This window comes from Phacochoerus africanus, chromosome 10, assembly GCF_016906955.1.
Source record: "Phacochoerus africanus isolate WHEZ1 chromosome 10, ROS_Pafr_v1, whole genome shotgun sequence".
Classification (NCBI taxonomy): Eukaryota; Metazoa; Chordata; class Mammalia; order Artiodactyla; family Suidae; genus Phacochoerus; species Phacochoerus africanus.
The window spans coordinates 113,855,675-113,869,413 of record NC_062553.1 but is presented as its reverse complement, the minus strand read 5'-3'; the positions used below and the strand labels follow the sequence as shown (position 1 = coordinate 113,869,413).

At 38.5% G+C, this 13,739-nt stretch overlaps 1 protein-coding gene across 7 annotated transcripts in view; it reads right to left on the bottom strand.

The window, feature by feature from the left end:
• LEF1 (lymphoid enhancer binding factor 1) overlaps positions 1-13,739 on the bottom strand; it is a 118,235-nt gene that overhangs the window by 65,734 nt on the left and 38,762 nt on the right. The window lies entirely within an intron of this gene.

The following is a 13,739-nucleotide window of genomic DNA, read 5'->3' as shown; positions in this document are numbered from 1 at the left end:
AAAAATACATCAGCATCTGCTGCACAGCAACCAAATGCGACTCACACCTAGTACAAACGGCTTAACATGAACGTGATTAGTATGTGAGTCTCATTTTAAATCTGAACCATTTTACAGAAACAGCCCTCTCAGAAAAAGCAGAATAAAGCCAAGATCTAACTTCACACAGTAAAGTGTTATCTGTCCCTAAGACACCCCCAGAGACCCCAAAAGTACACCGTTAGGCGAAGTCACAAAAAGCAGTGTCAGAAAGCTCCCAGGGGAGTGGAAGTAGCACTGGAATAGCAGGAACCCAGGAATGGAAGCCTGGTGCTGCCAAGAGTCTGTGAGCCATAAGCTGAGGCTGCTCCACCAAAGTGAGAGGTTACTGAAGTGAAAAATGTTTAAAAATGTTTAATGATACTGAGGGAAACCATCCTCTTTGTTCAATGTCTTACCTGACCGAAGAGGAATAAATACATTAAGCCAGTAAATCCACCAAACCAGAAATCAGAGGGAGAGTGCATGGGACAGAAACTTTCTGCTGAGGCAGAAAGGAGGGGGGTGGGATGGAGCCACCTGGCCGAGGTGTGTCGCAGGGTGGGACAACGAGGGACCTGGGGAGCTGTGTTAAAGGGACAAGGAGCACCTACTGAGCCACTGTCCCTTCACAAGTCCTGAAACTAATGTGCAAACAAAAAAACTGAATTGTTGTGGGCGTGGAGGGGGAAATGAAGACCTAAATCAGGGAGCACCCACCCTGCCACAAGCCTACCGCCCGTACAGCCAGGCTCACCTAAAACATCCTGTTTTTGCCACAGATCACAAGCACCTTAACCCAAGTCTGCACCTAGGGCTGTCAAAATATCAAAACATAAGACACGTACAAATCTGCTCTTCGAAGAACTCAACACTATTTCCCTGGCACTCTTTAAAATGGGGGCCATGAATATACAGGTGTAGGTGTGTGTGTGTGTGTGTGTGTGAGAGAGAGAGAGAGAGAGAGAGAGAGAGAGAGAGAGAGAGAGAGAGAGAGAGAGAGAAGGGGGGGGAGAAGAGGCAATCAACATGTGGCTATTGCTACCTTTTGGCCACCTCTGGTCATCATTACTCAAAATAATCATTTCGAGTAAAAGAAAAGGCAGATTCAAGTTGAAAGTGATTTGTTCTACTTTGCAGCTATAAAAGATTTAGCTCTGGACACTAAGCACATTTAAAAACCACTATGTGGAGAGACAAAGAATAAAAGAAAGGCAACAAATAAATTTAAAGCAACCTGAATTTCCTTCTCTTTTTGTTTTAAAAGGTAAGTATGTTAGGGAAACTCCAGGAAGTTTCAAATACTCAAGCTTTTTTTTTTTTTTTACCTATTTTATTGAAAGTTTTCAAAAATCCGTTTTTTCATTACAGAAATTCAGCCATATTCAAATCAGTAGCTGTAAATACTCAAACTTGCCCCAAGTATTTAGCATTCAAGCAAAACAAGAAACATAAAGAAAAACTGGCCTTCAGAGATTTTCTTTCTCCTTTATAGTTAATCCATTCGGTAAGCAAACTCAGCTTAAAAAATATTTTCAGAATCAAGTAAAGGAATGAGTAAGGCGAAGCAGGAGGAGGACCAAGCTTGCCTAAATGATAGATGCAAAAGCCATACAAATAGTTATCACCATCATCATCACTGTTGTTATCCATATAGCCTGATGATAACAAATATCAACTGGGATGTTTGGGAAATGGTTTTTGCAGAAAGAAGGTTTTCATCACCCCTACCATCCCAAGGATCCTGTGTTAAAGGGGAAAGGTCAAAATGAGGAAATCAGCAAAAGCAGAGGTGAAAACGTATAGTATGGGGAAACAGCCCATAGTCTTATGAAAACAAGTGTTCTCTAGGACATATGGAGACAATTCTGGTGCATACGCCCAGATAAACTCCATGAGCATATATGGGATTGAATGTTTAGGGAGAGACACTGAATGGGAATAAGCAGTGGCTAAAGGGCAAGGAAAACACCCTGTGCCCTGAAAAGGGTTTATAGAGGGCAGTCAGGACCACTGTTAGAGGCACATGTCATATGTGACTATCATTTGTCCTTATCAATGGAACTGTCAGCTTTCTCTGTAAGCACTGCCCCTCAGCTGCCCAGGACTGCATCATCTCAAGAGCTGTCCTGGGACTGGTGAGGGCAGGGGTTGCCTAACCTAGGAAGAAAGGGATAGGGAGGAAGGCATATGAATAAGTCTTCCCTCTGGCCTGCCATGGACAACCTAAATCCAAGAGGCTGAATTTAAAGCAATGTATTTATCATCTATTTGAGATCATAAGCCATCAACTAAAGCTCCCCTTTCTTTTATATAGACACAAATATACATACACTGGTATAATTGATATATTCCTCTGTTGAAGACAAAATCTCTACCAGCTATGCAAATACCCAACTTTATACATTGGAAACTAACTGTCCAAATAGATCAGACCAACAGGTACAGCCTAACATGTGTCAACCTGAGGGTGAGAATGGGAATAAGCAGACAGGGTACAAAGACCAGATGAGAAGTTAGAATTTGGTGCAATACTGGGAAGCTACATCCTCTTCAGTGGCTACAGTGAGCCCGTCACTCCTCTGCTTTTTAACCCTGAAAATAGCTCTACTTAAATGTTATTTTAAAGTGGTTCACTTTGAGGAGATGACAGTTTTTCAGAAAACAATTTTGCTAATAACCCCAAAATTGGTAACTCTGAGTATTCCATCAAAAATAAATTAGCAATTGATGCCACAGTAAGAAAGTTGCCATTAAAACAGGACACAGTTGAGGTACTTAGCAAACTGGAAGAGGTTAAAGAAGAGTTCTGTGGCTGCTGGAGAAACATACAGTAAGACTCTAATCTCTTTCTGCTTTTGGAATGTATTAGAAAAAAAAAAACAGTAAATAACAGAAAATGTTGAAAGGCTGTACTAAAACTTTTCAAAGAATCAGAGCATTGAGAGACCTCTCATTTAATTCTATGCTTGCATCTTTCCAATGAGGAAACTGAGGCCCAGAGGGGTTAAGAGGTCTGCCTGAAACACACAGAGATGGGCTAGGTACACCTGTGGCTTAAAGCCCTCAGGCCAGGGATGCCCTTCCCTTGTTACCTTGCTTTCCCTCCCTCTACAGAGAGGCAGTTATGAAGAGTTATTGTTGTAGGGAGAACTGAAGCCACTGACTATTACAGAAGGAACGTGTTGCTTTGAGGTACTGCTGCACACAATTCACACTCACACATCCTCTTTTCTCTGAAAGGTTAACATTTTCATCTGAAAAACAATTTGGTTTCTTTTTTTTTTTAATCAGCTTTTGTTCCTCCTTATTAGAATTCTCAACTCATGTAAAACATTTAGAAAATGCAAATTAAAAAAATTTACCTGACACTCCTACACAGAAAAAAACACTTAAACACAGAGACGATGTTTTATTCAACCTTTTTTCTACTATAGATTCGCATATACAATTGAAGAACAAAACTGTGATGTTGTTTTGTAATCTAGTTTTTTCCTCAATACATTGTGAATATATTCCCTTGTGGATTATGTTTCATGACACCATTTTTAATGGTTGCACTCTTTATACTGTAATTTACCGTTTGTAAACATCTTTGACAAGACTTGACCTCCACCTTCCTATTCTCATCCTTTATGTTTCTCAAAAGAAAGCTGAAGCTTAACGGTTAAAGCTTTTAATGGTGACCTCCAAACAAGAATTCTCCCTTATGGTTTTCCCCAGTTCAGCTGAGCCCCATTGCTCAGAAAGTAGCTTCTAGAGAATCCTCTCCATGTAGGGGCTGGAGCTTCTGCAGTTCTAGACTAGGGACACTGCAGTCAGCTGGGTGTCACAGTGCCAGGAGTGCCTGACCTTTCCCAGGACTTTGATCTAGCAACCTCCTGCCGGAGGTAACTAGAAGGGAAAGAAGATGGGGGAGGGGAGCAGGTGGCAACTGAAGGACCCTCACACTGGGCAGCATGCCAACCTCCTGAACCAGACTCAGAATGTCCAGCTGTAAGAGTTACTTTGAGCTCACCTACCAACCCCATATTTTAGAGATAAGAGAACCAAAGCTCTGGAAGATAACAGGACTTTAATTAGCACTTGTGCAATACAACTTAATATTAGTAAGGATAACAGCTACAATTACCATTACTACCATTTAGAGCATTTACTATGTACCAAGTACTGTGCTAAACAAATGTTTAATCCCAACGACAACTTTGTGAAATTGCTATAATTATCCCTATTTTAGGAGGGGGAGGTGATTGAGTCTTGGAAAGAGGAAATGAGTTTCCTAAGATCCCCAGCTGGTATGCAGTAGAGTTAGGAGTCAAATCCAGATCTGACAACACAGCTCAGGCTCCCTCCAAGAATAATAGTAAAAGTCATTATTTTTATTTCCACTGCATTGTTTTTCAAAAGATGAGCTAAGTAGTATTCACTGTTAGTTTAGAAGGTGGCAAAGAATTCATGTTTTCATCTCTTTAGTCATCCTTTTACAAATCCACATTAATGCATTTGTTGAACAGTGACATAAAGATACTCAACAGATCAATCTGCTGGTAGTCAACCGCCACATATTTCATATAATGGTTCCGATAACAGCGTGAGTGTAAAGTTTGTGCTAAATATGAACTACCAAGTGCAATACTTTAGTTGAACTAGCAGAAAAGGTGAAAGATTTGATAAAACACTACATCTCCAATGAATGACAAATACAAAGACATTTCTTCTAAATTTCTCCTGGGCCACTTTAGGTTTGGAAAGGCCTCAGGCCAGGGACTCTCCCAAGTATATAATTACCATGCTTCTCTCAGATGATTATCAGGTAGAAGACAAAGATTTCAAATTGTTTGTTTACTTATTTTTTTAAAGGCAGAGTCTCAGGGTGACTCATGTGAGCAATTTAAACAAACAGCTGTGGCAGGAGATGGCCACTCTGCCTGGTTTAGTGGGTAAATGTGCTGAATCTGTGTGAGTTAATTAGATCAATCTTGACTCATTTTCTTTAATGAGACAGTATAACACAGCATCCACCCAACCTGTTTTCTGAGTTTTGTTTTACATACAATTTGTTATGGTCAAATCTGTTCTTGAATTTGTAGCTGATTTTTTTCTACACACATTTTGTGTGTGTATATATAACAGCTATGCAGCCTTGTGAGGGAGCTGTACTTCATAGCATGTGGTTTGTGATCAAAAAGTGTGCGTGTGCGCATGCTTTTTAGGACCAAACCTATGGCATATGGAAGTTCCAAGGCAAGGGGTCAAATCAGAGCTACAGCTCCCAGCCTAGGCCACAGCCACAAGGGATCTGAGCCCTGTGTCTGCGACCTATACCACAGCTCAGAGCAATACTGGATATTTAACCCACTGATGGAGGCTAGGCATGGAACTACATCCTCACGGATACTGGGTGGGTTGGTTACTGCTGAGTCACAACGGGAACTCCTGTGATCAAATGCATTCAAGTAGCTTACACCAAAGAAAGAATTATAATAATAACATTTTAAAAGGAGAATATTATTCGATTTCTTTGCTTCATTAGGTCAGCTATGTAGATTATAGATGCAAATAGTGCAGAAAGGTGGGTTTCCTAGTCTTAATGGTTTTCTCTTATTCACTTTCTAGAATATTCATGGATACATAAGATGATTTTTCTTTCTCACTCCCATCTCTCTTGTGTCTGTGGAATTCTGAGGTCTAAAGGCCATGAGGAAAGGTAAAGTGAAGGCCAACTTCCACATTCAGAACAAAAGCTCAAACTCCAGGTTACCGAAAAGCAAAAACTGAAGAAAAAAGCAAGTCTTTGGGTTCTAAATCATTTGTTTTAGTTTTCTGTTGAAATGGGGAAATTCTTTATTTTCATTAGAAAAGACTGATTCTATTTTTGATCTCTTTTGAATGCACATGCTGAAATTTTGTATTTAATTAAAAAGCTAAGAACATGATATATTCTCATCATAAATTTTCACTCAGGAAATTTTAGTCTATATTAAGAGAATGAATGATTTCCAGTTGTCTTCTAAATGAATGGCTTTGTGATCAGAGTATAGAGTTGTACGATAATGAGTCCTTTGAAATTTGGCCCAATATTTTATATTCTGTAGCTGCTGGGTACAACAGTCTCCATAATCCATTTGACAAAAGTTAACATGTTGTTGAAATATTTTGTAACTTAATTACATTGAGAGGGAGGAGGAATGTCTGGTGATTTATCAGTTATTGAGATATATTGAAAATTCTTACTAGAAAGTAGATTTGTCCATATTTCCTTGTGATTCTGTCAATTTTTCCTTTATAAAATTTTGAAGTTACATTGTTATAAGCATGACAGGCCAGAATTATACCTTCCTTTGTCTGATATTACCATAATTCTATCAGCTCATTCTGGGTTGGTCTTTGCATGTACTATCATTTACCTTACCTTTCACAATTGCCCTTTTTTTTTTTTTTGGTCTCACATGTATTAATGGGAAAATTTTTTCAGCTCTCTTCCATTTCATTAATTCCCTCTCCAGCTAAGTCCAATCTGTTCTTAAATCCATCTGTTTTAAATTTTAGCTTGAAATACTCATTTTTCCTAAAAATTCTGTTTGATTTTCAAAATTGTCATTTTTATATAGTCTCTTGATCTTTACTCAGATTTCTCAATTCTCTTTTCTATTTTTTAAATACACTGAACTAAGTGTGCAACAGTTCTATTTTCTAAAGTTGTACTGTCCAAAAGTAGGCACTACCTTTGTGGCTACCTAAATTAAGTTAAAAAAAAAATCAGCTTCTTTGCAGCACTATTCACAATAGCCAAGACATGAAAACAAACCAACTGTCCATTGACAGAGGATTGGATTAGGAAGATGTGGTATATATACACAATGGAATACTACTCAGCCATAAAAAAAGAATGACATAATGCCATTTGCAGCAACATGGATGGAACTAGAGACTCTCATACCGAGTGAAATGAGTCAGAAAGACAAAGACAAATACCATATGATATCACTTATAATTGGAATCTAATATACAGCACAAATGAACCTTTCCACAGAAAAGAAAATCATGGACTTGGAGAATAGACCTGTGGTTGCCAAGGGGGAGGGGGAGGAAGTGGGAGGGATCGGGAGCTTGGGGTTATTGGATACAACTTGGAATGGATTTACAAGGAGATCCTGCTGAATAGCATTCAGAACTATGTCTTGATACTTATATTGCGGCAGAACAAAGGGTGAGGGAAAAAATGTATACATGTAAGAGGAACTTGGTCCCCATGGCTGTACAGCGGAAAAAAATTAAATAATAAAACAAGAAAAAAAATCAGCTTCTCAGTTTCACTAGTGAAGTGCTCAAGAGCCACATACATATATGACTACCATATTGGATAATACATATGACAGCAATGATTTAAAGACTGGTGTCAGGAGTTCCCTGATGGTCTAGTGGTTAGGACTTGGTGCTTTCACTGCTGCAGCCCAGGTTCAATCCCTGATCTGAAAACTGAGATGCTCCAATGAGCTGATGCACCTGGTGGCAAAAAAAAAAAAAAAAAAAAAGACTCTGGTGTCTGACTCAACTGCATCTGTTGACTATGGCTCATGGGGCCATTTTTTTTTTTTCTTCTTTACTATGAGTGCCCATTTCTTATAAGTTTATCTAAGGAAATTCTTTGAGACTTATTTTGAAGGTAGGGCTTCCAGATGGAATTTGTCACTGCTTCTGCCATGTGCTGGGAAGCATTACCAAACTAAGATTCCTTTAAAGAAAACTCTCATTTTGAGGTCTTTCAGTCCTCTTAGATAATGTGAACTTGGGTTGCAAACTGCAGTGAACGCCAGCTGTGGTTACAATTCTCAGCGGAGTGTTTTTTCAATCTTCAAGTCAATGCCAACATTTGACACAAGGAATTTCCCTGGGAAGGTGGGTTCATTGCCAGTTCACCTTTACACTGAATATATAGCCTTGGTATCCAGCTTTCTGCTGGGGTTGGTGTTTTTCTCTTATTAGATGGTACTTTTTTCCTGTGCACTATCCAAAATGTAAACTGAAGCTTGATTCAATACATTCAACAAAAGCCAGCCTTTGTATAAGCTTTACATCACTGGGTTCCCACTTCTACCTGTTGATTGACCTCTGAGTATACAGTTCATGTATGTACTCAAAACATAATTTTGAAAAAAATTTACAGATTGGGTATGCGCATGTTTATGTGTATATATTATGAATGTGGACATATTTGTGTATATATGAGTGTGTATAAGTAAAATTTTAGCTCATTTCAGCAGAAGGGCTGATTGAGTATCTCATCTACCATGCTGCCAGAATTAGAAGACCATACCAATTCTTAAGACGCCTAATGCCAATTATTAAATCTAAAATTATAATAATCAAAGCTATGGAGTATCTTGACTTATCACCTAATAAACACTGTATTTTAGAAACTTTCAAAACAAATAACCCTGTAATCTAAGAATCATTTTTTAAAGGGTTAAATATCTTGTCCCTGGTCTCACAGTAAGACACAAAGGCAGATTCAAACATAGATCTAACACCAAAAACTTTTCTCTTAGAAAAAGAGCATGGTGTTTTTAATCTAATTTACATGAGGTAACTGAGGTTCTCAACCACAACATACATGCTATATGAAGCCTATGGGGACCCAAGTTTTTCAATTTTCAAATGTATGTCAGGTAATACAGGATATAGACTATAAAATAAGTAATACTGCTAGCAGAGACTGGGGAAGTACCCCTTAATCAGATACATGAACATTTCTTCAGCAAAGCTCAACAATGGTCACATTAAGTAGAGTAGACATAGGTTACAAAAAGTTTCACATCAACTCTGGTCAGCTTTGGCCACCAAATAACCTACAAAAACATTTTCAGATATCAGAGTGTTTTTGGATTTCCATACTCTTTTATCTGCAAGCAATCTGTCCACAGCCCAACTTGGGCCTAGGACTAAAACTTAGGGTTCCTAACATTCCTTTCTAGATATCACCAGGTTTGTTCCTTTTATTTTATTGCAGCATCATTGGTACCAAGCTGTGGGAAACATTATTTTTGACTTGTTAAATCTGAAATGAACTGTCTGCTCAACAGCTAATCATACAGAATTTAGCTCATTTCAACTCAGAATTCTAACATACCAACATATTTTCCCATTATAGGCTAGCTATTTGTCTCTGGACTAATGCATTGAGCTTACCAGTATTCACTGCACTTACCAATTCAATATAATCCAGTCATTATCATAACAGTATTACTTACAGTGTAGGATTCCAGCTCATTTAAATACATCCCTCCACACATTACCATTTTTAAATTTCCCACTGTCATGGATTAAATATTTAGTGGTTTAGAATTCATCTGACAAACTAGTAAAAATCTGCGAAAGCCCAGCAGGTATGTACATATCATTGTTTTTACGATATTAGTGAGATTTTGCAACTTTGAGGTCTTCCAGAAAAAGCATGTTTACTGTGTAACACTTCCCTAGAATCCCTTTAAAAAAAAAAAAAAAACCATGAGTTTGGAAAATAATTTAGTAATCAAATTGTGGAGACAACTTACCCACAATAAGTAGTTTAAGTGGCGGAGTGTGAATATGCAGTCCTATCACCAGAGAAACATGGGCAAAAGCTTGCCTGAGACTTTGACTTAATGTGGTCCATACAGACTGATGAAATCCACTGTCATTCTCCTATAAGGTAATCCTAAATGTTTTATTTTGTATTATTTAGAACTCTTAAATTCAGAGAGTTATTAATTATAAGTCTGAGCACCAATCATATTTTTTACCACCAAAACCTACAAGACTACCCATAATCTCCAGTTCTTAATATTTAGGTTTTTAGATGGACTTGAGACAACTTTACTGGAATGGGTAGTTTCCTGTTGTTCGTTTCAGGAAATGGTCCTATTCCAGAGTCCAGCGGTCTTAATTATGTTCTGAAATGTTCACATTTTCCACTAAGGACTTAAAGTTCCAATTGTAATTTTTTTAATTGCAAAAAAGTGTTATCTAAATCAATTCTAGATTTTTGACAATAATGAAAAACACATCATAGATATTTTTAATAAGTGTTCAGAAGTTTTTTTAGTCAATTACATCAATTTTCCCAATCAAAAATTTTCATCTTATCAGGACTTAAGCTGATTAGTTTGAATTTGTCCTTTCTGTGCCTTCTGATAGGTACACAAAGGTGTGGGAGGGATGAAAGAAAAGTGGTTACAAGGATGAGTTAGGATAAACTACTACTGGAATAATTAATCAAGACTGTAATTTAAGTTTCTCAATATACTCATTGAAATTTTTTATCCTTAAAAAAAAAAAAAAGAGGTGGAAGTGCCATTTACTTACTTCATCATTCGCTGATTTGCATCTCTATTTTAGGGGTTAATCATACAAAGGTGGTCCCTGTCCTGAAAAATCTGTGTACAGTCTAATGATAGGGATGAGATATAAATCAAAAACTTTCAAAACAAGGTAGAAAATGCTGTGAGGCATGAATTTAAAAAAAAAAAATTTACAGGAGTGCTTAAGGCCAACTAGGGCTCAAGAAGGGCTTCTCAGGAGGGGTCACGTGTGAGCTGGTCAGTGGTTGAGTAGGTGTTTCTCACTCAGGGGAGCATTTCAGCAGAAAACAGAGCACACTGAAACCCGAATGAGGCCAGAGACTGCACTCAGGATTTCCCATCTGACAAGTCGATTCTTTGGATTATCCCCTTCAGGAGGGCTCCCGATGTCACTTCAAAGCCCTCCAAATTTAGGGGGCTAGTGAATGAAAGATGTCTAAAAATTACTTATTTCATTCATAAAGTTGTGTACCTAAGGAAGTGCTGACCACATGCTATATAAACTGGAGAGAGGCTCAACAGAGCAGGAGGGAGTTGGGGTAGAAAGCAGCAAGCATAGGGACTCACTGACAGTAAGAAATCACTTACAATTACCACTGTGTTGTCATAAATGTTATGTTCTCCTTTTCCCTCCATGCATTTGAAAACCACCCACCATAGGTCAGGGGCTACAGGTGGTCTCCCAAACCAATCTTACAGCACATCTCAGTCACTCAAAAAGAGGATGTGCTAAGGCCACTTTTCACTCATTTAAGCAGGAAATGTATGGTAGCACTGTAAGGAAACAGAGATTTTAGTACTGAAAATGCATAGAGGGAAAAAGGAAGTCATAGAGAACCTACGGAAGCAGGGAGTATAACCTGTATAAGATAATAAAGGCTGAATTGTGGGAAACAGAAATTTAAGGTTTCAAGTGTTTGGGGCCAGGCCAAGGGAACAAGGTCAAGGGTTGGGTGTCTGTCCTTGTTTCCTTTTATCTGGGGCTTTCAACCATGGACCTAAATCTTCTCTGCAGGGTTGGTCTGATGCTGGATATTTTAATCCCACAAATCCTATTTCTTTATCTCTCCATTGAAGGTTTGCTAATGCATCATACGCAGAATAAGTTTTCATAATATACGACAGCTGGGGAAAAAGTGCAAATCAATTATGCAAACGCAGCCCTAGCATAAAAGTGGTAGTATTCACCTGTTGCAGCAGTCCCACAAAAGGACCTTTTTCTAGTGCAGGGAGTCAGGAGCCAGAGCTTCACAAGGACCTTCAATCTTGCCCTCCAAAGACAAATTAGGGGTTCAAGAAAAACAACAGCAAGATGAACAAAACTGGAACAACAGCTCCTAGGTGTCAGTGCTTACAATATAAGCAAAATTATCTAGCCATCATTTAAAAAAAAATGTATCCATAAAAGCATGACAAGAAATCAGTTTTTAGTTCTACTGAAAAGCAAGGTGGGATCAAAATCTCAAAAGAAAAAAAGAATTTTGGTTTTTTTTAAAGGAAAACTGATGACTTAAAATAAAGAAGTAGGACTTTTTTGTTTGTTTTGCCATTTGGAAAGACTTTTTTTGTTCAAGCTCGTGGAACTTGGAAGTTCCCAGGCCAGGGGCGGAAACTTAGCTACAGCTGTAATCAGAGCCACAGCAATGACAGTGACAGATCCTTGACCTGCTGAGCCACTAGAAAACTCCTGGAAAGACTTTTTCCTACTTTTATAGCCCCCCACCTGCAGCATGTGCAAATTCCAAGCTAGGGGTCAAACTGGAGTTGCAGCTGCTGGCCTACACCACAGCCACAACAATGCCAGGTCCAAGCCGCATCTGCCACCTACACCACAGCTCATGGCAATGTGGGATTCTTAATCCACTGAGCCAGGCCAGGGATGGAAACCACATCCTCATGGATACTAGTTGGGTTCATTACCACTGCATCATGATGGGGACTCCTGGAAAGACAATTTTTTTTTTTTTTTGTCTTTTTGCTATTTCTTTGGGCCGCTCCCACGGCATATGGAGGTTCCCAGGCTAGGGGTCGAATCGGAGCTGTAGCCACTGGCCTACGCCAGAGCCACAGCAACGCAGGATCCGAGCCGCGTCTGCAACCCACACCACAGCTCACGGCAATGCCGGATCGTTAACCCACTGAGCAAGGGCAGGGACCGAACCCGCAACCTCATGGTTCCTAGTCGGATTCGTTAACCACTGCGCCACGACGGGAACTCCACGGAAAGACAATTTTTTTAATTGAGGTATAGTTGATTTACAATACTGTGGTAGTTTAAGGTGTAGAGCATAATGACTGGTTTTTTGGTTTTTGTGGGTTTTTTTTATTGCAGATTTTACCCAAGATTTTGGGTATAATTCCCTGTGCTCTACAGTAATCCTTGCTGCTTATCTATTTTAAACATAGTAGTCTGTGTCTGTTAATCCCGTAGTCCTAATTTGTCTCTTCCCTCTCCTTCTCCCCTTTGTTTTCCAAGGACATGACTTATTTTAAAGTTGACTTTAAACTGTCCTTTTCCAAATCATGAAATATATTCATTTTAACTTGAAAATATACAGTTAAAGATACAGCAGCCATTCTTACTGAAAGGATATAAATATCTAAATAAATAAGATTATAAAAACATCAAAACACATACGTACATGGGCAAAGACTAGGAAATAAAAAGATCATGAATAATGAAAAGTTATTTGCTAAGGTAGTAAGATTGTTCATGAATTAGCACATTTTATTTTCTTTGTTGTTGTTTTCATACAGATTAAAAATAAAAGAACCAATAAAATGCCTATCATACATGGTTGTTTGTAGCAATCAAGTAAATATTATCACATTTGCTATACTTTCCACACTATTAAATCATAGGCACCACTTTCACTTTAGAAAATAAGGCCAGGTAAAACCCCAGGGAGCCTCCAATGGGCACTGTCTTTTGTACCTCCTCTTCCCCCACCCCTATACTCAATCAGGAGAGCTCTCTTATTTCTGTTCTTTCTCCCATTCCAGACATTACCAAACCTGCTGCTCCCAAGGGAAGAAGTAATACAGAAAACCAAGTTTCCTTGAACACCTCGCAATACTCCAGCCACTCCAGTCTTTTTGATTATGTGGAACTTTGGTCAGTTCCAACCAACTCACTAAAGAGACAGAAAAACACAAAACCTTTCAATTTCCAAGAACCAATGGTGAATTAGAATGTTCTCCCTGCCTCTAGCATTATAGGAGCACTAGAATTCCAAAGAAAATTATAATTTTGGAAGGAAAAAATATCTCCGAATCATAGTTTCTCTAAGCTTCAAAGTCATAATTTGGGAAGGAGGGGTAAGGAGTAAGTTAAGCTCAAACCATGTATATATTTCATGAATTTTGAATGCTTTGTTCTCA